Source organism: Schistocerca nitens, chromosome 5 (assembly GCF_023898315.1).
Source record: "Schistocerca nitens isolate TAMUIC-IGC-003100 chromosome 5, iqSchNite1.1, whole genome shotgun sequence".
NCBI lineage: Eukaryota > Metazoa > Arthropoda > Insecta > Orthoptera > Acrididae > Schistocerca > Schistocerca nitens.
Genome location: NC_064618.1, coordinates 736,899,233 through 736,921,570, shown reverse-complemented (window position 1 = coordinate 736,921,570; position 22,338 = coordinate 736,899,233). Strand labels below are relative to the sequence as shown.

The window sequence follows — 22,338 nt, the reverse complement described above, 5'->3', positions numbered from 1 at the left end:
TAGCAGATGATGACACCGTCAAAACTTCCTTTCCGTTAAACCTTCACCTGACGCGGGTTTACGTGAAGGTTCGTGACGGCCAGAGTGAATGTTGCCATTGGAAACGCATTGTAGATGTTTTGATGTGACGTGACGTGGCGTCCAATGTGAATTGGCGTTAACGTGAATGAGAGCGGTGAAAATAGTTTTTACTTCCGATCTTAGCTATGTGGTCGTTGTTCCGTACACCAACGTCAACGTCAAAACTTTCTTCCCGGTTGTTGTAATTGGTCACGCATCGATGGATTGTTTTTGACGTTACGTTCCGTTCCGCCAAAAGGTATATCCGTGGCGTCATCTGTGGGCAGAGCATGGAGGTAGAATAATCCATGGGACAGAGTGTCGACGACAGATGTTGAAGGAATCTTTGGTCTCCTGGTCGCCATCTTGTGGACGGAAAGTAGTACGCAATTAGAAAGTTGAGAAGATTGTGATTAAATATGATGTATTCGTTCAGAATTTAAATTTTTCTTTCTTTTCGTGAGGGACAGTGGCTTTGACTTTAGGTTAGTTGTAGGTAAGTTGTAGAACTAGGTTGAGATGAAATTGCAGGTTTTGGGAGTGTGGCGAAAGGAATTTTTGAGAGAAATTCAAATGATATTTTTGTTTTATAGTGATAAGTAAGCAGGATTTACATTGTTAGTATTATGGTATCATGTTGACTCACCTTTTGTTCTGCAGCAATAGGAGGAGTGTAAGCCGTTAGCACCGCCCTGGTGTTAGTCATCGTTGCGAGAGCTATGCTCCGTAGAACATCGTAATAAAAAAGAGACTGGAGAGTAATTCAGCGAACCGTTGTAGGTGATTGTTCAAGAAAGAAGATAATTTTCATATCTCGCAAATAGAAAGGTAAAGGTTGTACTTATTGTTAAAATTTCAGAAACCCCGACGTAATGTTAGTACGGGTGCCTGTTTTCGTATCGAACGCTTCACAGCGGAATTTTCTGCGAAATCCTATCGCCAAAACACTGTTTGATTTAGAAGTGATAGTCACACAAATAGTTTTGTTGTGAACGTTTCTATTGAAATTGTGTGATCTTTGGACGTTTCTTTTTCAAATTTCGGCAATGAGTAACTTAGCGAGTGTGATATAGGACTGGGCTACATTGTGTATTATTTGGTTACTTAACAAATCTTGGAGCAGTGACTTTGTTGGAAGCAATTCGAAAAATTTTAATTCGTTTAGCACTGTTTGGTTTTTGTTGGTTTCAATTTAAGCTAGTCCGTTGTACAATTTAAGTATTTCTGTGGAGAGTCGAACATCTTATTCTTTTGATGAACAATCCAAACCATTCGCAAATAAATCAGGTTTGGTGATGGTAAACGAAGCTTTTTGTAAGCCGCCCCCCCCCCCCCCCCTTCAACATTTGGGTGGTTCAGTTTTTATGAGATCACCATCTTATATTTTCATCTATTGTGACTCCTACTTGAATACATCTGTCGCATGACTTTTCTTTTTGAGCACACATTTCTTAACATGCTGACTGGAGAAGGCCTGTGATTTTCCATGTGTGTTTTTATTCTGATCAGTCTAGGATGCAGTATTTATTTGGAAATGTCACCATGCATTTGCAGTTTTCTGAGTGATAACTCCCCTTCCTCCAGTAACTCTCATTAAGGATTTGATTAAGATAAACTTAAGCAAACATTTTGACATGAAAAATAACAGTTTTGTTATTCATGTACTTACATCACAGCATGGCATATAGACATTCTCACATATCGTGCTCTATTTTTGCGAGCAGTGATTTTTTTTTTTTTTTTTGTTTTTAGTGTGGTCTAAAAAGGTTTGAAGAACAAGGAACTTATTATAGTAGATTTACTAATTCATAAGTTTCATCAGTTACGTTAGATGGTGATTCAACCTCAAAAGTGGTTGTCTGCGCCATTTCAATTGCTTATGGGTAGCAGCCAAGATTAGGTGAAGAATTACACCTTTTCAAAGTTTCCATAAGTGTAGCAAGCACCAATTTGTGGAAGTGTAATTGATTCACTGAGTATAGGTGGTGTAAGAATTTGTAGTGGCTAGTGTATTGCAGAAAGCTTCTTTCTAATATGCACTTCTTGTTGAAGTTGTGCTTAGTTCCCATTGTGACAGCTAATTGGTGACTGAATATATATAAATGATAGTAGCAACATCAACGTATCTGTGATGTGAAATTGACAATTTTGAATTGATGTTTAATAAATGTGAATAAGTTAACGTAATTTGCAACATTCACTGATTGCTGGGCTGTTTACTTCGTCTACAACAGTAGCTCTAAAAGTGAAAATCTGACATGAAATGTAAACACATAGAATTGATGTCTATAATTAAATGCAATAGACGTAATGATTTGTCAGTTTACACATTGATAATTGTGTAAATGATACTACCCAGTAATAAAATGCAAGAATACATAATCTTCAGAACTAATGTAGAAAGTCACCGTTTGACATTTTGTCAGTATTCCAATAGTGGGAATTAAAGTTTGATCCACAATTATCTAGCATATATTAACACTTGTTAAAGAAAAATATTGAAGTTCCTTGCTATACATGCATCATCTAAGAGCTGATGTTGGCAGCAACTGCCTACACACACTGGTGGGTAGTAAAGGTGAAGCAGCAGCTGATTCTATCGTTTGTAGGAACAAATACCTATAATATCGTGGCATAAAGCAATGATAGACTGCGAACAAGCAATATTTGTGTATAAAAACCATTGCTCGCAGCAGTTGAAATATACGTCTTTCAACCTAAAGGAGACGGTGGGCTGCACTACAGATCTGTCATCACAACCAAGATTTCCATGTTGATGCAAAATTGCTAGCTATGTCAACAAACCAAGTAAGTGCTGAAGGACTGTATGGGTATCATTTGCAAAAATGTCAGTATTCGAAAGATGTAGAAAGTGAAAGGCCATCTAGACAGTGCAAGAGTCATTCATTCTTTATAGGTTTATACCTTGGCTACTGTATACAATCGTTCCATTGGTTGCCTCTGAGACATGACGACACAGTCACCATATGCAGTATACTGTTCACAAGTGCAGCATGTGGACGGCCCTTACTAAATCTAGACAAAAAAGAGAAAGTGCCATGCTTAGGCTCTAAATGCATTACAAGAAGGAAATGATGGAAGTAAATGATAGCACAATAAATGACAACCATCATACAAATCTAGATAGCACATAACAGAAAATCAGACCATGTACTGTGTTACCAGAGCATGCATCTGCAACATTCTTGTACACTTGAACCATAGTGGGTAAAGGAAATCAAGAATACAGTAGTAGTGTTATTCTTAGGACAAATGATACAGTAAGAACACGTCAGAATCTTTGCTTCCTCCTTTCCTTCTGGACTTGAAATTTTTGTTGGGTTTGCATACAGCTTTGGAACAAGTGCGGTCAGCATTTGCATGGATTGTCACCTCTGCCAGTCCAATTAATAAGAGTTTCGTGATTTACAACAGGTTTTTTCCTTCATTGGGGTTTGGATTACACTATTAATGTTCTCAGGTTAGAATTACAATAAGTTATTTTAACATTCCCCTCTATTTTATGCTTTTAGTTTGCTATTACTGTAATACTTGCACTTTATGGGTTAGTGCTTTGTAAGCAAGGTATAACTTCCTAGGAAGGGCCGTCCACAATTTTAAACAGTTCTAGTTTTGAAGATCACTAGTATTGCTAGTAATTATTTCACTCAAAAAGTTACGGAAGTCTGGAGATCGTATGTTGCTCATAACACACCAGTGAAGTGTTGACCAGGAAAGTGAATCAGCAAAATGTTAAATCACAGCATCACTCATTTGCAGTTTGCGTGGAAAAATTATTTTGATGCAGAGAAGAAGGAAAATCAAAAGCACTACAATTTTCATTCTTTTATTTGCCTGACTGTCTCATCACTTGTCTTTAAGGTGAGTGAGCATTTCTGCGTGGTCATTTTCTTTCTCCCCAGCTACATAAAATTTTCACCCCCCACCACCCCCTCAGAGTTGATTGTCAGTACTCTTCATTGTCCAGCTGAGTTGACAAATCAGTATTATTGCACAGTACTTTGATGACTGAGATAATAATTCTTTTTAGGTGTTCCAAGCTACCAAGCTATACTAGTTAACATTCTGGAGCACATTAAAGTCCATTTTAATGCTGTTGTTTGCAGCATTCCAAGTTTGGTGCTGATTTACATGCCTGCTAGCTGTTCAGTGTTGTGTTGAACTGTAAATCGTTACTATTGTTCAGTCTTACTGTTAAATGCTTGTTATTTTAGAGGAAATAGATCAGTTTATTGATTACTTGTCAAAACAGTTGGAACTAAGAGTGGTACCTAAATGACTGCGCAGAGTTTTGAAGCATGCAATCTGTGTGGCAGACCCACCTCCCATATCAAGCTTATACAATATGTCGCTCGCTACACATGTTGACACACAGCTATGACAAATACAGAAATAACATGACAACCACAGGAATTAGGGCTTTTTTGGACAATGGTAAGCTAAATATCAGTCTTCAAAAGTTTACCAAAAGAAACTACAATGCAAAAGCCAATCAAACAACATCCACACTAATGAAGAAAACCACTGAAAAAACTGATACGGGAAATTACACTTCACCTATGCAACTCAAACAGGATTCGCGGTATCACAAAGCCAAAACTCATCCATGTAATATCAAAAACCTAACCTCGCCAAGGTAGGTAAAACTCGAAGAAATTTGCAGTCACAATCCAACATAATTACCAACAACGAAGAACACAACCAATAAAAATAAATAAAAAATCATTAACACGAACTTTGATATAAAAGAAAAAGACATAACATTAGCACAGTAGAATAAAACCATAAAAAAACACCCTTACCAACTCAAGTTGGCAGACACAAATCTAGTGATAGCAAAAATGTCAACATGCTCTCTCAAATGGCCAGCATAAACTTTTCAAAGCAGGATATGATCTTCGTGGAAGGCACTACATTGCCCTGCCAACAGTACCACAGATACTGGGCCATGGTGCGAGGTGCAGCAGGTGTGGTCAATCTGGTACATACTCCACAAACATAATGCTTCACACACCCAGCAATTAAACAAATACTGTCCTCCATAGCGATGTGCAGTGAGCAACTTGTGAACTTTGTCATTTCCATGGCTAACAAAAATGAAATATAAAATTAAATCTCCAATTATGAACATACTGCACTAATAATTCCGAAAATGAATCGCCTGTGCCTGCTGACATGAAAATAACTCTCACGAATTCTACCAATATTGTTCTCACAAACAGCACCAGGGTTAACCAATTTGGTTATACCATGGTTCTACATTCTGTTAATTTATAGTTGAGTGGTTGTGGCTGTATTACCTCATCAGTATAAAATATCTTTAGTTTAACCCCTTCCTGTGTTTGGGTGAGTGGTGTGTGTGTCAGATTAATATACTGTTTCTTTATTGCACTTTGTCATTTTTTGATAGTGCTGCATTAATTAAATTGAGTTATTAATGTTGCTATTAGTAGGTGTTAACATAAATGATTGCTACCTACTATGAAGGGAGAACAGAGGAATTGTGGTTACTGTTTTTCTGTTTATTTTTGTGGCTCGTTTCTGTTGCCATAAGTTGCAGTACATGAACTCAAGTTTATCATTTCCAGTTACGTAATAGGTAGACAGGGCACACATATTGAAGCATAGCTGTCCGTACTAGAGTTCCACAATTTGCTGCAGTAAATGGGACACTTTTAGATAATAAAGTCAGGTTGTTTAAATTATACGAGTTGTGTGAATGTTTATTACATCTCTTCCATGTTCCCAACACTTTATCACAATAGCTATGATTGGTGAAATGTTCATCTCCAGTTGGGCACTGTGTAGGTTATGAAGAAGTATGCACACATGCATGAACAGTCTTTGTGAAAAACTGGTGGGTCAATTTATTTGATTGCATTGTTTCATTATTATGATACACTCTCATATTAACCAAATTTGGTATCATAGGTGCAATGCAAATGTGCTTAAGTGCCATACATTGTCTTACAAGAAAAAAAGAAAAAAAAACTATTAACACAGTAATGATGCACTCAGATCTCGTAACTTATATTAAACATTATACCAATTGCTGCATACTCAATAGTTCTGCATTTCACATCAAAAGTAGGAGCATTTATTAACATTGCTGAAAATTGTTTTGTAGATAGATTTGCACACTATGGAAACTCGAGTATGAGCATAGGTATTGTGCTTGAACATTGTTTGGGAATTACTATGCTGGATCATTAGAGAGAGAACGAAGATAAACTGTGCAGAAGGTAACCAGTCAAATGTAACACTGTGTCACCATGTAGGACAGTTATGCCAGCCATAATTTTATTTCCGGTTTTTAAATAAATAAATGAATTGTAAGAATGTCGCTGAGAACTTTCATCCTTTGTATGTGCTTCACTGATGATAAAATCACAATCAGCAGTGTGTCTTTTGTGCATGTCTTAAGTAATCCTCATTTTCAGATGATTTCACTCCAAATGAAACTTTACAAATAAGAAGCCACACATATATTGGCTGCACTGTTAGAACAAGAAATGACACGCATAAATCTGTGACTTTTGCACAAATTGGTGCTTAGTTATGATTCTTTTACTCAGGATTTCATTTGATAGTAAACATCTACATTGACATCACATGAGATTTTAAAATCTGTTCTTCCCTTTTTACTTCTGATAAACATGGATATTTATCAAAATAGTGAATGTAAGTTACCTTGCAGTTTGTAGGAGCTAGCAAAACTAAGTAAAAGTGCCTGCTATTCTGAATTATTCAACTAACGTGAAGCTGAGGAGGGTTGTACACCTGAGAAATCTACAGCTGCAATCCGGATTCACATTATGAAACACTCAGCTGCATCATGAAGAATTCTCAGAAGAAGGAACACTAATCATCGACTTATTTGCTGTTTCCCAATTTAACTGGCTGGCTTCAAATAAGAGACTATTATCCTATGACATGAATAGCGTAGCATGTAACACTCTACAGGCGGAGAATATACAGATATAAAGCATATGTCACAACCATGTCGTAAAAATGTTGAGTATTACTGTTGAGAACTGCATTAATTTTAAAATTTTTGACATGTTGGTAACATGTGCTTTGAGTGGTGCTGTTCCTGGGTCATTCATACTTCAGCATAAACAATCAAGTGATGATTACATAATAACATTTGCATACTGGGGAATGTTAGATCTGAGTCATCGGCTTCGATCAGTGACGTAGGAGACAGGTGGCAAGCACTAGAAACATATGGTGACTATAATATGATTTTATTTGTAATTTCTTTTTGAACAGATGGAGCTACTACAGATCAGTCTGTCACCACAACCAGTTTCTTCCCCCCCCCCCCCCCCCCATCCCTTATTAGTTAGTTTTGCCAACTAGCAACAAAACTGATAATATGCACCAGAAGGTGATGTGACAGCATCCATTAACATTACGTCACCAGTAAAGCCGAAGACTCGTATCGAACATTACCCTTGACCCAGACATTTAGAATGCGAGTTTTTCAGAACTATTTTTGTCACAGTTTGTGACTTACTTTGCAGTTCCAGTTATGAATCACAGTCTATCAGAATTATGCTTTACCTGAAAAAACGGTTGAACAAGTACATTAAGCAAAATTCTTTGCTTTCATCTTGGGAGAATTTTCAATTACTGTAGTTCATATTAAAACAAAATTGTTTGATCGTGACAGGATAAGAAGATATTTCTGTTCTGATGTATATAATTGACACCATTTCTGTACATAATATTACTGTTGGTAACACTCCTGCAATGGTAGTTTTGATTGCTCAGTGTCTACTACTGAAGCATTGTTTTTAAAACAAAGTAATTTGTGGTATTGAAATATATGTTAGGTTATGCTCGTTTCTATCCATTCACGTGTTGTGAGGTGAGTTGGACATCCTGAACAAATATGACTCATTGAAAGGTGAATTAAAACATACTGCACATAGTGTTAAAAGGCTAATTGCATTTTCAGTTAGTATTTAACACAGGTTGGATAGTTCTTTCACATCAGATATGCCATATTCAGGTGTTCATAGAAGCTAATAAATCATTAGCTTCTATGAAACATAATGAATGTCATTGTTTTTGGCTGCTAATGTTTGTTAAAAGGCAGAATTTGGGAATTTTTAAAATGATTTTTATCTTCGAAGTGTGTATAAGTTAATATTTATAGGCCATGCATTAATTGGATGAGAATGCTGTTATATTTATATGGAGTAAGGATGGGGAGAACAACAAAGCTTGTCAAAACTTAAAGCATGCTGATTAAAGGAAAGGGCTATTATTCACTACAAAATAAGGGAAGCCTATGGGAGGATCTGCAGTAGAAATTCTTTTAAGGAAGTAAATGGGTGCTTATAAATGAGGTACTTGTAGTTGGATTGAAACAAATTTGACAGTTTTATTTATTCTGTGATGTCATCCAATTACGATTGCATTAGGAGTGTTGCATTTAGCATGTTAATGGAAAAGGTGAAAGTTAATATACCGCACATTGCATGGCGACTGTTTCAAATGCTGTGTTTGAGTATTGAATTGTTCAAAAACTGCAAATATTTAGTCTTAGTGTGTTCAGCAAAATCTCTTCATTGGAGGAGGAAAAGCAGTTACTTACACAGTGGAAGTGACTCACTTTTCAAGGTTCTGATATAGCCATAGGAACTGTTCGTGGGGCAACTACTACTGTATATTTTTATTTGTAAATTATTTCAAATATCAGTTGAAAAAGCAGTGGCATTGGTCAGGATAACCACTTAGCTGCAATTAGTTTTCAGTTTATCTCATCAAGTTAGAAATTGGAGACATTGTCAACATCAGAAATACTGTGCTATGCAAACTCAGATGTTGGCCACTTGAAGCAAGACCTATATTACAGTGAGCTTGGCATGACACCTTAGTATGGACGTGCCCGGGGGATAGAATCCCCTGCCCCCTTCTCCATGGAAGAAAAATTACCTTCCTGAACGAAACTCGAATTGTGCCCCACCACATACATATCGGGTGGAACATGTAATGGATACTGACTAGTTACAAGTAAACAAGAGCCTTGTTTATCCTAACTTTGGGATCAGATGTAATCTGGATTACCAAATATCCAGATAATGCAGAAATATTCTTCTAAGTGGGATAACTATAATATGGACAACAGTATACAAACCTCTTATTTTGGTACTGACAAGAAATCTTTGAGGCACTCTATAGTATTGCAGTCTACTCAAATTTATTTATTGAAATAGTATGTAAGTTTCTTTTGTTTCAAACTTGTGTAGCGTTTGAGAACACACTATTGCACCAGTGTTTCATTAGCTGGAGTTGTTTCTCGCTGACGTTCTAAGCAAACCTCAAGTTTTCACAGCTGTGTTATTGCCTGCACAAGAGACATTGTTTCTTCCCCTGAAGAGCACTTTTGTTGTGAGATTTGCTGCACTGTTGTTTTCTGTAGTAAGACGGGTGGCAGTACGAATTTCAACATCAGTCATCATGCTGTAGCCATCATCAGTGTCATTCTGCAGCCAGACATGTAAGTCACTGGCATTTACATCCAAACTACAGACAAAAAATGAATTGGTATTAATGAGGGCTGGATAAATAAGGTTCTTGTGTATACCCAGGACTATTTGTTGTTTAGCCATCCATCATGTAAGTAATGAGTTGGTCCTGCTCCTTAATGTATTATGGGACATAGCAAGTACTAAAACACAAAAATACCCACTATTGGTGCACTGATTATGTATGGTGGATGAGCTGGTAGAGTTGTAATGACTAAACTCAAATAGCTTGACTGAACAAATTGCAAGTGCGTGATTCGCGGGTGTTTAGTTTCATGAAGAATGGATTTTAATAATTTGAAAAGAATTCTGTTTCAAGTATTTGACACTACTGGTGTTTGTGAGCATATTAACACTTGTAGTGAATGTGGTGGTATTAAACATACTGTGATGTAAGAAATTTTCAAGGAACTCCACTTTGTTAAATGTCATTTGAATGACATTAGATCTTTATCACAAAACCAATTGTGAATACTCAATAATGAAAGATTGATGATAAACATTCCAGGGTAGCAACAAGAGGATATTGCTAAAGGAAACATACCAAAAGAGAACTTGTAAAATTTGCTACTCTTGCTGAACACTTAGTTTCAGGTCATTGTTTTTAAATACCAAAACAGGATAAACAATTGAACTAGGGATAACAACAAAAAATTACTTAAAATTGCAAAGCAGGTGTGACAAATAAATGCAAAGATTGTCTTTCAGTTTAACAAACTATAAAATGTTTTAAAGAAAGCAGATGATTAAACTTCCCATCTCTCTCTCTCTCTCTCTCTCTCTCTCTCTCTCTCTCTCTCACACACACACACACACACACACACACACACACACACACACACACAGAGGCTCCCAGGGTAAACTTAAGAGCACCAATTAGAACTATTGTTTCATGAATAAAGTAGTAAATATTTGAATGAAATTTGTGCAGCAGGAAGTTGAGACTGTGTAGCATCTGTAAAATAAAACAGTGGCACAAATATTGGCGTCACAATATGAAGTATACTCATATTTATGTGGTCAGTGAACCAGATTTACTGACAGTGTGAATGTACTTACTTATGAGTGCCTTGCATAAGGTGATGTAAGGTCTATGAAATGTTCATGTAGCACATGATGTTTTCATTAGCAGAAAGGATTTGCAATATCAGATCACACGCTCAAGTGCTCTTGCTTGTAACATTTAAAATTTTGTTCAATTACTCAACACAGTGTGAAAGATTGGGTTTGACCAGCCCTGCTTTTTTAATACTTTATCCTGTCTCACTAGGAGGATGATGTCTTTGTACATTTCACAGTTCTGTGAACGTAACTTTAACCTTCTTTTCAAACGATGGAAAATCTAGGATGGAATGTTACAAAAGGAGAGTTGCTACTCACCATATAGCAGAGATGCTGAGTTGCAGATAGGCACAACAAAAAGATTTTCACACTTAAAGCTTTTGGCCAATGGCCTTTGTCAACAACACACACACAGTCTCTCTCTCTCTCTCTCTCTCTCTCTCTCTCTCTCTCTCTCTCTCTACTCCTACACACGACTGCAGTCTCAGGCAACTGACAGTGTGATTTGAGTTGCCTGAGACTGCAGCAGTCATGTGTGAGAGTTGCGTTTGCATGAGTGTGTTAGTATGTATACGTATGTGTGTGTATTGTTGACAAAGGCCCTTGGATGAAAGGTTTAAGTGTGAAAATCTTTTTGAACACTCCTTCTCATAATATTGTTTCACCTTCTTCCGGTGGATGGGTGGAAAAAAAAATGAAGATGGAGAATCTGAGTGAAATATTGCTTGCCATGGTTAATCTGTAGTAATAGAATTTAATTCCAGTAATACATAATTGGTTTAAGTGTATTAACTGTAAGTGCTGCTCGAGATCATCGTGACTTTGCAAGAACTGTCATCCATGCCTGCAATGGATTCACATGCATGTCTGCATATTAGGCCTCATGGTCAACAGTCAAATTATGTTTGCCATTTAAAATTATATTGAATACATGTAAGGTTCTGTTCTATGAAACTTTTTGATCTGCTGAGTTGTGGCAACACTGTTCCAATCAACAGTGTGTATCTTGTTGCAGTAGATCAGTCTTAAGACATATTCGAAAGACTTAATTCACTGTTCATAACACCAACTTTTATCATTTTTCAAAAACACTTTCTACACCAAAATTAGAAACAAATATTAAATATAAAAAGGTATCTTGTGAAAAAAGTACCTCAAAACAATGTGAACATTACTTTCTCAAAAGTTGTTTATTTTGTCTTGATTTGTGGAGTTTCCTATGGGATATTGCCTTCATCAATTGTGGTTAATCACTTAATAACATGTAGCATCAGATGATTGATACCAACAGGTTAGGTGCTCAACATGGGTCTTTAAACTGGCTAAACAGAAATACTTTTATGTCAAAGTTAATTGTAAATGTGTGCTGCATTCATTTCACTCAAGATAATCAAAATTTTTGTGTCTACTTTTTGTTAACATAATTCTGGCACAGGGAAGCAGTGTAGCTCATCTACTCGCTACGTTAGCAAGTGGGTTGCATGTATTACATTCCATACCATGCAGAAAGAAAGGTACATTACAGTTGTGTGATGTCACATTGGCTTCGTGTTGTCTAATTGGATGGAAGTTGGCGCAGTGGCACTGAGAAACCAGCATCACAATTTCAACATAATTTGACCAGATTTTTTTGCCAGAAAATCTAACGTGAATTTACATCTATGAGCCAGTATTTTGAAAATAAAAATAATTACCATTAAGATGGGCTTAACATGATGAGTGCTGTGTGGCTGCTGGTGGCCACAGCAGAACCACACCCCTGATTCTGTGTGACAGCCACTGCCACAGCAGCCTTATGGCCAACCCCATGTGCCTTGCATATCCTTTTGGTTATACATCCATAATGAAATGTGCAGCAGCCAACGTGTTTATTAGGGGCATTACTAAATGACATTACATTTGAAGGTGAATCACCATATGCTACACAAGAAAACTTGTTGTGATATCTCAGGGGAGACATAATGTACCATCAATTTCAATCTGAAATGTTGACCATGTGACTTTTCAGCGAGTCTTTGACCTGGTGGCTTCCTGATTAGTCAGTAGGTAGTGTTTGTGCAAGTCGCAACACAAGTAATGTGAGTGACTAAGATGGAGGGGTGGGCGTGACGAGTTGACTTCAGTGGCTAAAGAGCTGATGTGAAGTGGGGAAATGATAAATCAGCTCATCTGTGGGCCCCATAGTTGCTAGAATCAGAAGCAGGTCAGCAGATTTTATATCATAGAGTAGCTGACCACTCAACGTACTTGGATCATGGTGTACCATGACAGTCTTGCATGATGGGCTCATTAGCATAAAAGACCCTCACTGTGTTCAGTGACCTCGGCTGTTTGACTTTTGATTTGCAGTATTTCTTATGGTCTGACAATTGTTTATATATTTCAGAAGAGCATGTTTGTGGCATCAGCCATGTGACATTGCATGGAGTCTATGGAACAGTTAGGGGCTGTAATTTCAGTGAAAGGGAGTGATTTTTGCCGATTAGTCGAGTGGCTGAGTTGTTGACAGTAACATAAACAAAGCTGAGAACGTTCCTAGCTTTCAGGTGAATCCTCATCCAGAGGTGGAGTACAGGGCTTTTAGTGTGTGTACAATGAAGACAGGATGGAAAATGTAAGGGAAAATACATACAGTAAGAGAGAGAGAGAGAGAGAGAGAGTGGGGCAACGACAATGGATGGACAGCATGAGGTTGTGGATGGAAGGGAGCTGACAAAGAGTGGATGGTGTGACATATAGATGGGGGGAGGGGGGGGGGAATAACAGCATGACACACACACATAAACATATTTGCTATTAATTGGATGTACATTTGGGACTGTATGAAAAAGAACACTCAGTGATTTGAAACATCAGTTTATTTGCATTAACATTAAAAACAGCATTATACAGATTATAGTGGCTGGTACTCTTGTTACTGATTTCCCATTTCTGTATTGGATACAAATTTGAACACATCATGTACATATTTAGTTTACAATTATTATTGTAATACAAGTTGTGGAGTTATATTGGGGAAGATTATCATGTTGCGTGTACACAATGGTAGACATCAAGTAAAGTCTCATGTATTTTCAGAAATGCTCTTCCTTTTATTCTTCTACTGGTGAAGTAACCTCATACGTCCACAGAAAATGTGGAATATTGTGTAGGCAGGATTTAATGGACTGGTATGTAGTGTGCGCTTTTCTGCTGTAAATCTCAAAACATTGAAACAATGTGGTGAAATTGACACGATGATTATCCATTCTCAAAGCTTGTGTTAAAAATAAATAAAAACTTAAGCACTAAACTATAAGAACGATCTTTTGAAGTTAAAACAAGAGCTAAACAAAATGTATCTACCTTCCCTGAGATGAATAATGTAAAATGAATTCATTGTTGAAGAAGGTGCAGGTGAATTTCCTGGTAGGTTAAAACTGTGCTTGACTGGGGCTTGAACCCAGGTTCGAGTTGCAGTCCTGTGTACAGTTTTAGCTGCTGCCGGTTTAAAAATTCTGGAAATGTGTGATAGAGTTTATGTAGTGATTTTGAAAATAGACATTCAGACTTCCAAGTCTGTTCATAAATGCTGCAACAATGAACTCATTGTAATTTTTAGAGTTACAAAATTACTAGTGTTGCACGGAGATATTGAAAGAAAAGTTGCAAAATTTCAGTTCACTTTCTTTACCTTGTGTTGAAAATATGAAAATAATGATGCACCCTTGCTAGATGGCCACTTTTATTAAAAAGAAATCTTTGCTATTAAATATTTGCTTTCTTGTAAAAATGAACTTTTGTTTAGAGGCAGAATGTGGTATTAAGTGCGGCTAGATATGTTACTTATTCAGTGTGTAATATGTGATTTTCTCAGTTTTTACCTTTTTTTGGCATATTGAACCATACTTCTGATCAGCTTTGTAGAAATATCTCAGTAGAATGAGTCTAAAATTTAATGTTATTTTACAATGTCCAGATACACACATGAAGCATAGCAAATAAATGAGAGGACACAAAGTAGCTAGAAAAGAGGGAAATAAAAATTTCAATTGAGCTTGAAAGAGATTGGTGATAACTGATAATACACTAAATTTTGTACACAAATGATACTGTCCTGTATAAAATAAAAAAAGCTTCCTGTGGTTAGATACCTATATGAAATAGTTTGACCCAGTGCACGTTTTGGTTTTTTTTTTTTTTTTTACAGGCTTTAGGAATGAACTGTTTTGCTGTGCTCCGAACTACAGCAAAATGGCAATTGGTTTCTATATCCTACATTCTTCTGACATTGATAGAGATTCTTTGAAACCTATTTGGTGTAAGTGGGATAAGAGTTAAACCATGCATAGTATATAATCTTGCCAGAGTAGTTATCAGGCTCCAGCTCCCCTAGAAATTTTGAACATAGTTTTTGATTACAGATTGACTCGTGATGTGATATTGACAGTTATGGCAGCTTATGAGGCACCAGTCCATGTCCAATACTCATCAGTCAGTTCTGTAACTTATGTCGTACAATTTGAGGGTCATGAAACGATGTTCATATCAGAAAGCAGACCTACATGGGCTAGGACCTATAGAAGATTCTCATGATTCTTCGTTGTTCTGTTGCATTTCTCATAAAATTTCCAGAATTAAAATGTTTATTCTCAGTACACTTTCGAATCTTACAAGTAGGTTCTGGAAACTGTTAAGATGGCCAAATTTGTGAGTCTTTCGCATTGATATCATTTCTGTAGTAAAGTAGAAGGAAGTGAGGGCAGATAAAATAGCTAGCAATACCTCTCTGCTTGGGAGTAGCCATACTTTGAGGTGGTGTTTTTTTTTTAATTTGAGAGCCATGAGTAAACTCGAATAAAAATTTCAATGAACTGTTTTAAATATATATCCTACATATGCAAAAAATAATCCGTTACCTGCAAATGGAAAATACCCGATAATATTTCAACACACCCACTAAAGATGTCTTGTAAATAAGATAAAACACTTCTGGGTGCAACAAGTTTTCAATGTGCAGAATGAAAAAGGCATTTTTCTTTTGAACTATAGCGCAATTTACATACGGCTGCTGCAAAAAAATGACACAAAGTGTTGACTGCGGCCTTTTAATACCAATAAAATTACAGAAACTTGTCAATCAATTTAAACCATTTTCCTTAATCCAACTGATGGTTAGTCTGTCAATAATCCTGTTTTTGGCGCATACATGACTTGGCTACAAAAGATGAAATGTAGAAAATTAGTTGGCTTTAAATGGGTTTACATTCTCACCTTGCATCCTGATTAATTCAGTGTGCACTGTTCTTTTTTTTATCATTCCTTGGTGTACCTGATGCTAAAGATCTGACACAGGTAGGTGCTTATAATGTTACTGATAAACAAAAAGGAAATATTTCATCTGACACACATATCTTAGCAGACAAATTATGTTTTCACTGCTCAAACTTTTATTTACAGTTCATTTTTTCACAGGTTCTAGCACAAGGAAAAAAAAAATTCTGATGTGCATTATAGCGCAGAATTGTTTGTTATGCTAATTGAGAATATCAGTCTTTGTTCACATTTAAATGATCGCAAATACACATGTGAGCCATTATGTTGAAAACAGTTTATAGTCCAGTGTAGATGTACTCATTTGTACGCCCATGCAAGTCACCTTGCATTTGTCGTGCAGTGGTGGGCAAGTGGCCTGCACATGGAAACTAGTAAAAGATGAGGAAGAGGTCAACTTGTGGATTGGGCTAAGATGACACTATTGTCTGCCCCTGAAACCCTTATTTCCAAAGTAGTGGTCAAGCAGTTGTGCTTGTTTAGTTGTGTCCTGAACGTGGCTAGTCTAATACATATTTCATCTGCAACACAAATGCTTACACATGTGCAGTAGGAAAATATGCTAATTTACAGTGAACATATTACCTGGAGTACTAACAGAGAATTGCAGCCCCAGAATTGGTAGCTACTAATAATGTGTTGATGGCTAATGTCGTATCCTTTAAAATTTAGTTTCCAAAGGTTTCTTTTCCCTGGTGATGAACACTGATGAATTGTAAAAGGCATGTGTACTGAAATACAGAACTCAACCTGAATTTGAGAGAAGAGTGTGCAGGGAATATGTACAGTATTGTTTTGTGTATCAAAAACCACCTTGTTAACTCAAAACAGCATGAGGGTAGTGAAAGTATCCAAAATGTACCAGAATTTGGCCTTAAAGACATAATTGAGATATTTACCTAATTCCAAGCAAAGTTAACAGGTTTTCCCCTATAAGGTAGTTTCATTTCATTTCTCTCTCTTTCTCTCGACCAGAAGTTTTGTTTTGTAGATGACTTAAAAACTACTGTAATACATTTTTAAAAATGTAGGTTTATACTTTTCATTTCTACCAATAACATGAACTTTTACCTACTTCCTTATGAGTGATTTGGTAAAAGTTCAGCCTTAAATGGCATGTCAAACATTATGACCACTTCCCACCATGACGTTGGATGCTGACTGCTGGCATTGTGGGCACAGTATGGAGCAGACATGGATGGGGATCACCGTAGCGAAGACATGGGCTCCAGATGGGGGCATCTATTGAGATAAGTGACTTTGACAAAGGGCAGACTATTACTACACAGAGCCTGTGAACGAATCTCGAAAATGGTGAAGGTGGTCAAGTGCTGCTCTTGAGAGCATTTACATTGTGGCATCTCTGCCGAAAGAGCAAAATACTGGTGTACCCACAAGTGCTTCGGAGCACATCATTAATTTGTACGATACCACCCCTATGTGTTCACAAGTTGACCCTACGACATCATCATTTACAATTGCAGTGGGGCATAGGATCATTGGTATTCAACTGTCGATCAGTGGAAACGTGTCGGCTCTTTGGGTAAATCAACAGTTTTGCTGCACTTGGTCACTGGTCGTGTACACAAACGCCGTCATGGAGGTGAGCAGTGGTTGGAAAATGTGCAGCATGCAATGGACACAGGCTGGTGGGAGCATTTTTATGCTGTGGGAGACATTCTCCTGTGCTTGCATGGGACATGCGGTAGTAATCAAAGAAATACTGACAGCTGTAAACCACGTGCATCCCTTAATGCTTGATGTCCTCCCTGATAGCTATGTGATCTTCAGCAGTTTAATTGTTCCTTTCTTGGAGCCAGACCTGTGCTACAGTGGTTTGAGGAGCACTATTGTGAACTCACATTGATGTCTCAGTGATCAAATTTGCTGATGTAAATCCTATGAAACACATCTGTGTTGCTATCAGATGCCATCACCGTGTACGCGGATCAGCAGCCTGTTATTTACTCGAATTACTTGACCTGTGTGTAGACATCTAATGCCACATATCTCAACAAACATACTAACAAACTATTGGATGCCTGACACACTGAATTAGTGATGTATTTCGTTCCAAAGATGGACAAACAAGGTATTAAGCAGGTGCTCTTTAAATGTTTTGGCTCCTCAGTGTATTAGCAGTAGCTGTTTATACAGAATCGTTTACTTAAAAATTTCTCAAATGGTAAGAACAAAAGTATGGCAACCATTTTCCTATTTTTATTTTAAAGATAACTTGTATAGGTTAAGCTCAGGAAAGAGCTGATGATCCAGTTTAGGAGGTTGTTACCTGACATCAGAGTTATTCATGTGATATTACCCTTTCTGGGGAAAGACAACAGCCATGTATTGAGGAAGAGGAAAACAGTATTAATTTTGTAACGCTAGTGGATTCATTTGGTGATCTACCCTTTCAAAGCCTTGGCAAGATCTCAGAAAATACTGTTAAAATGAATTACATGGAGAATGTAATAGAGTACCATGCAAGGACACTGAAATAGTTTTCCCAACTTCTAGTGCAGGTGCCAGAATCCCAGTGACTGTCGCTTTGCTGGGGATTGCTATTTCACCAGTATTTTTCTAATTTCAGTGAGACATCCTCTACAGACCTTCTTGAGCTTCCATTAACATAGAAAGTTGATGCACAAAGTATTAATGGAAATAAGGGGAAAATCTGACAGCAAATGCATTAGCAAGAGGCACAAAACTTAATGATTCTGCTATATTGGGGTTTCTCGTAGTTTTTATGTTACTATGAAGGTAAAGATTCCGTGATGATTCCTACAAAAATTCTCTCTGTTCTTGATTGCTGACTTTCAAACCAAAACGGCCAAGTGGAGTGCTGTGTCCATAAGAAAACAAATCTTTGTGTGTGTGTGTGTGGGGGGGGGGGGGGGGGAGAGAGAGAGAGAAGTACATTTTAGTCAGATGGATTATCAGTTCACAGTTTAATGGTACTGAAAGGGGGTCTAATTGAAAGCACAAAATTTATGTGATATGAGATTTTCCAAGCAGGAAAAAGAAGACCGTGAGGGAGAAGCATATGCAGCACAGTTGGACTCAACACTGTGCTGATATTAAAATTGATGTATGGATTCTAAGATCCATTGAAGCTTGTAACAGTTTTGTCCTCCAAGCTTTCACTGTTAACATGTTGATAACAATAGGTAGGTTACTCAAGTTTTTGTGGACATAGTGAGAAGAGAAGCTGTTTTGTGGAACAAGTGAAAATTGTTGACAAAGGTAGGGTACCGAGTAAGAAACAGATGAATAGAACAAAGCTATGGGAGGTACATTTCCAAGATAGAAAAAAAAAAGCTAAGATAAAATCAGCCTTTTATTTTGTGGTGTGTAGAGAATTTATATCACAGATACCAAATGGTCACTGCTGCAGTTTGCATGGAAGTGCGTCAATGCTTGGCGTCATGCCAAGTGCCTGTATATGGTTTCTTCGTCATTGCAATATGCCATGTATTAACGAGTTTCACTCTCAAAGCAAACTCATTCTCTAAGTAGTTAGTGTCTGGCCCCACCTGAAGTCTGATTTCATTTTGTTTCACTTAACTCCAGCTGTGTGAGGTGGTGCAATCATTGCATCAACTGACACTCTTTTGTATGGGGTAGGATGCATATCAGAGCACGCAGGTTTCCCTAATTTTCATACATTTGTGAAGAAAAATGTTGTAGTGGTTCCTTTGAAAAGGATACAAAACAGTAATCATTCTACCTTTTTTCAATGGCTCAAATTCAGTAATAAAAACTTTAAAAAATGATGTAGCTTCAATCATGAATGATAACAGTTCAAGACTTCTGGCAAAATGCTGCAGATTAAAATATTGTTTAAATTAATAGATTTTGCAGCCACTTCTTGATTACCAGTTTTCAGATATACTTGCAGTGAGGAAAGCCGTTTTATAGACAGTTTAAAATTTCTACCATTGAGACTAGTTATTGACATTGAACTAATCCTACACTCAGCAAACCACTGTGAAGAGCATGGCAGGGGTACATCCTGTTGTACCAGTTTTTAGGGTTTCTTCCCGTTCCATTCACCTAAACAGCGTAGGAAGAACAATTGTTTAAAATCCACTGTACATGCTGTAATTAATCTAATCCTGTCCTATGTGTTATAGTTTATTCCGAGAGTCGTCATTTAAAACCAGCTCTTGAAACAGTATAAATAGGTTTTCTTGGGATACTGTATATCTGTCTTCAAGAGGCTGCCAGTTCAATTTCTTCACCACCTCTGTGACACTCTCTCATGGTTCATACAAACCTGTGATCATTTGTGCTTCTGTTCTGTCTATACATTCAATATGTCCAGTTAGTCCTTTCTTATACAGGTCTCACCCACTTGAGCAGTATACTAGCATGTGTCCCACTGATTGCACTTCCTCAATATTGTCAGTAAACCGAATCTACTACCTGCTTTACCCATTACTTAGTCTACGTGATCATTTAGTTTCATGTGTTGGCTAATTCCAATTGTGACTCAATGATATAGTCATAGGATACTATGTTTTTTTTTTGTTTTGTGAAGTGCACAGTTTTAGATTTCTGAACATTTAAAGCAAGTTGCCAATCTTGGCACCACTTTGAAATGTTATCAAGACCTGACTGTTTATGCAGCTTCTTTCAGACAGTACTTCATTATAGTTATATGCATCATCTGCAAAAAGTCTGAGGTTAGTCCACAAGGTTATTAATATACAACATGAACAGCAAGGGTTCCAACACACTTCCCTGGGGCACACTTGAAGTTACTTCCACATCGGTCGGTGACTCTCCATCCAAGATAACATGCTGCTTCCTCGTTACCAAAAAATCCTCAATCCAGTCACAAATCTCTGTTGATACCTCAAATGATCCTACTTTCGATATTAAGTGTAGATGTGGTACCGAGTCAGATGCTTTTTGCAGATCAAGAAATACTGCATCTACTTGTCTGTCGTGATCAAAGCTTTTAGTATGTCGTGAGAAAAGTGAATTCAGTTTCGCTTAATTGATGTTTTTGAAATCCATGTTGGTTGGCATGCCAGAGGTCATTCTATTAGAGATACCTCATTATGTTTTGAGTTCAGAATATGTTCTAAGTTTCTACAACATATCGATGTCAAGGATATTTTATGATAGTTGATTTCGGCTGTTTCTCAGCACCACTGACACCAACACACATTTCACTCATCTTTTCAGTGGTATGGTTACACATTGTTCTCTTGATAGCCAAATGCTTTTCATTCAGCATCTGTCTGTTTATACTCTCATGCTATATCTATTATGCAGTAGTCTGTTTTAGAAGTTTCTTTACATGTGGGCAGAATTATAAATAATATATAGCTGTTGTTGCTAGTTTGGTGTCTGTAAGTTAACAGGCCCCTGTGGAAGATGTCTGACACTGGTTAATTGGAAAATGACTGGCCAGTCTACAGATTGATTTTCTAATATAGTTCTCTTGCAGGAAATGACTAGTAGTTATAGAGGAAGGAATCCATTATAACATAGACTATCAGTTATTGTATTAGCATTTTTTTGCATTACTGAGACGTTAACAAAATCATTGTGTGTGACTGGTCAACTCAAAGTGTAATTGCATACACTCCAGTAGTGTTCAAGTGGGGAATTGTCACCCCTTCACATCTGCACAGATTTGTATGAGTCCACATTTCATCTGAATAAACCACTGACCGCCATAATTGTGATTCTTCCTTTGTTTCAAAAAAATCTAATTGATTTGATTTGCACAGCAGTGGTTTAGTCCACCGTTGCCTGCGCTGAAACTGAGTATATTGTGTGAATTTTGCTCCTTGTGCTTCTAGTAAAGCCAAGCATTAACCTTAAAGGTTGGTAAGAGACCCTTTACTAGTTCCCTACTAAACACGATTTCTTCAGAACTTAATGACCTGAGTATTATGTGTCTTTTGACCTCTAATGCTTTTGGAAGATTAGGTGTGGTATGGTTCCAGAACTACAGAACTAGTCTTGAAATGCGCCCTTGGTATCATATCATTAGCTTACCATGTGTCTGGGTTTTGAATCGTAGTCTAAATTCTTCATGCTGCTTCCTGATCCAGTTATATTAATTTTGGTTTTACCATTTCTTTGCTGATGGCTAGGACAGGTTGTAGTCCAATAAATTGAGTTGTTGCACTTGTCCTGTCCAGCCTGTCATGTTCATTGCCATTAATTTCTGAGTGATCAGGGATCCATAGCAGATTTGCTCTGTTGCTTGACCCTAGTCTCACAAGGGCACCATGGCATTCTGCTATGCTCTTAGATCCCCTTACAAGGGCTGAGGTTCTCCACTGTCTGAATGAATGTAGATGCTATGATCCTTGTAGCACCT

The 22,338-nt window shown here is 37.2% G+C and overlaps 1 protein-coding gene across 1 annotated transcript in view; it reads left to right on the top strand.

Annotated features, from left to right (window-relative positions):
• Positions 1–376: 376 nt before the first annotated feature.
• Positions 377–22,338, top strand: part of LOC126260824 (RNA-binding protein 12) — a 106,099-nt gene continuing 84,137 nt past the window's right edge. Inside the window, exons 1-2 of the mRNA XM_049958211.1 lie at positions 377–556; positions 721–888. The gene's annotated coding sequence lies outside the window, so the exon portion shown is untranslated. The remainder of the gene's footprint in view (positions 557–720; positions 889–22,338) is intronic.